This window comes from Amphibalanus amphitrite, unplaced genomic scaffold (genome assembly GCF_019059575.1).
Source record: "Amphibalanus amphitrite isolate SeventyFive unplaced genomic scaffold, NRLGWU_Aamphi_draft 002478F_arrow, whole genome shotgun sequence".
Taxonomy (NCBI): Eukaryota; Metazoa; Arthropoda; class Thecostraca; order Balanomorpha; family Balanidae; genus Amphibalanus; species Amphibalanus amphitrite.
The window spans coordinates 32,014-35,135 of NW_024883911.1; the positions used below are offsets into that span (position 1 = coordinate 32,014).

The 3,122-nt window shown below is 43.9% G+C and overlaps 1 long non-coding RNA gene across 1 annotated transcript; it reads left to right on the forward strand.

Moving 5' to 3' along the window:
• The first annotated feature begins 214 nt into the window (after positions 1–214).
• Positions 215–2,609, forward strand: LOC122377041. The gene is made up of 2 exons (XR_006255755.1): positions 215–1,039; positions 2,207–2,609. It is a non-coding gene; the product is annotated as an uncharacterized LOC122377041 (long non-coding RNA).
• The last annotated feature ends 513 nt before the right edge of the window (positions 2,610–3,122 follow it).

A 3,122-nucleotide genomic window follows, 5' to 3' on the forward strand; every position in this document is an offset into this window, starting at 1 on the left:
TGATATATAGAACGTTATTGCACGTTGTGCCGTTTTCCAGGTGTTGTCCATCTGAACTTGTCAGTCACGTGACCCATTTGACCTTCGGATCCGATTCTGGTAGTCAATTCTGGCGCTTTTGTTACCATAGCGAAATATGTAACGCCGTGTTCACAGTTTTCCTGACGACGAAGGTCCTGCTTAATCTGGCCAATGGCGTTCGAGAACTGCGGCCAAGCCCCGCTGATCTTGAACGTGATTGGTCGGTGGGCGTATAGAATCTCCGTCGTCAGGGAGACTGCGAACACGGGGTAAACCAAGGGGTAAACAATCTGTGCGTGGAATGGGGAGTGGTGAATGCGCAAGGGCGATGATAGGCGCTGATGTCGTCGATTTTTATTTATGCTATTATCCTTATACATTCTGATCATTTTTTATGTTCAGGAGTTTTCTCTGTTGATTTAACATAAAAAGCGGTGTGTTTAACTGTTATTGCCAAGTGCCATATTTATATTGAAATTGGGGTACAATTCAACATTCACTGGTTTTTCTATGGCCTGTTGTGCATCATATTATTGGAATGGTAATGTGAATATAGGTACTCCATACACTGCTACTTTTGGGTATATATAAATGTTTGACCTGATTTTACTTCACTTCACCTTATATTTTTTTGCAGGAACAGTTATCACACCATTATTGTGCAAAAAATAAGGGTGGTTTAACGCGGCACTCTGCCAGCCACTTTTGGCTTCCATAGACATCAACAAGCCTATGCCTCCAACACTACCAGAGGTTGACGCTAGCTCCACGGAATGTGCTGGCAGCTGCTGGCAGCGCGCCCATGAAACACAGCCAGGGGTTTCCTCTGTAAAGTCATTATTGTCTAGGTACATGAGCCTTTAGCAATTGTTAACAGCTATAAAAATTGGAATTAGAAATGTTCAGGTATTATCAGCATCAGCTAAACAGGGAAGAGAATTCGGCTACAGCCCATCTTGCAACGCCTCAATGAAATTTAACGAGAAACTTAAATTGAGGGAGCAGCTACATAACTGAGGTAAAGCCCATAAATCCTTGTGGATTTACCTACATACCTGAGGTAAATCCACAAGGCACCTTGAGTTCAAACTATGAAGTGACTCCAAGCGAAATATAGCAGAAATTGGGACTTAAACGAGCTTAGAAATAATCTGCTTAGTGCTGGATAAGTGTTTTCACTTTACCATATGTTGTTTTTTATTCAAAGTTATTGTATTGTTCATTATTGTAAAAGCCAAGCAACTTTTGCAACATTGAGGATCATACTTTAGCTTTGGAAACAAGACATAGGTATGTAGTTATGCTGATCTTCTTTTCCAGAGTCTTTGATTATCACTTAATTTCATTCACTTTTGATGTAGTGAAAATGTAGAATGAATTCACTGGAATTCACTGGGATTGTATTGTGTATGCAAGTCCAAATATTTCGGCCAATATTGTTTGGCCTTGGTCACTGGACAACTACAATAACCCTATAAGAATAGCTCACATTGCAGCGACATATTTTTGTGTCTTGTGGGGTCTCATATAGCAATAACAAGAGCAGTGACATGCATAGTTTGCTTGTGTTGTCACAACTTTGTACAATATTTCCAGCTTTATGATATGCAGTTATTAGTCACATTGGGCATCACGCATATATTTTTTCCTGCTGGAGGGAAGACACAGGAGGGATCCAGTGACTCATGTTTTTGCTTCTATCGCTTCACCCCTGGGGAATCAGTTCCTACACCCCTTGAGTATAATGGTCACCAAGGGGTGCTGTCCTGACACGTCCACTTTCTGTTGAGAAGGTTAGAACAAACACCATGTGTGTCATTTAGTTGCACATATAATACCTCAATGTTAAGTCTGCATAAAGTCTGAAGTCTGTAGCCACTCTTAATCCTAGGTTGTCGTGACTTTAATCTAGCCTGGGTGGATATTTTGCTGTGCTAAAAGCACGGACTGCGTTACGCCCCAGCACGGCGGCCGGGGCGCCTCCCCTGGAAGAAAACGGCACCGGCCTTTGAACCACCTTATGATATACTAGTATCTAAAGTATTTGTCCATCAGGATCAGTTATCTAATGGCAGTAGACTGTTGTCTTCACATACTTCATATCTATTTTGGCTACTGCATTGTGTTCTGTAAAAAAATATGAAAACGTTTTGGATGTAGTTTTTAGTGGAATGCTTCTTTACAGATCCCGAAAGAAGATAACAGCTTGTTTTCTTCACCGCCACCAGTCTACCTGCTCTCTGCACACTCGGCAGAGCGCGGCAGGGCACCCCACGGAGCTGCACTAGTCACATCCGGGCCCCACGCCGGTCGACGGCCGATGCGCCGCTGGGAGGCCTGCGGCGCGGACGACGGATGCGGCAGTTGGTCAAGACACGGCAGCCTACTCGAGGTGCTTCTCGCCTGGAGGACGCAGGCGAATCGCGTTATCCGAGCTGTGCCTCGTCATGGTGCGATGAGCCTTAATAGACTAATGCATATTCTTCCTTTGGCTGTAATTCATTTGCTGCTGCCCGCTGGGCTAAGGAGTAACTCTGGGCGCCTACTTTGGGCAGACGCTCGTCCAGTGCCGCTCTTCGTTTGCCGCACATATCTTTATTTATTCTTTGTTACAATTCCGTCTTTGGTCATTTTTTTTACCATGGGGGCACTTGAAAGTTTTGTTTTTAAATCTGTGGACATTGAACCTGGAATCGGTTTTATGTCGGATTTCGGTTTTGTTTTTGCACTGTGGAAATATCTCGTTCAATATTTTTAAAGGAAAAGGGCCACCTTTAACATGGGGATTGAAACTGAGATAGCCATCTTGTAGCCCGTGTCCGAAAACCTATTTGTCTACCTCCTTACGGCCGATTTCGGCCTCCATTCGTAGTTATCGGCAATTTTAAAAGAAAATACGCCAGGAATGCGTTCTTATCCCAGGAATGCGTTCTTATCCGACAATACAGCCACCCGCGGCGAGGCTTTGGTTTTTTACCAATCAGCTCCAACCAGCTCAGCTTTAACCAATCAGCTTATCTGACACAATCCGACGAGTCTGTCTTCTGAACGCTGATTGGTTTGAGTGTGACGTCATCGCTATGCCATCATACAGTAGGTGC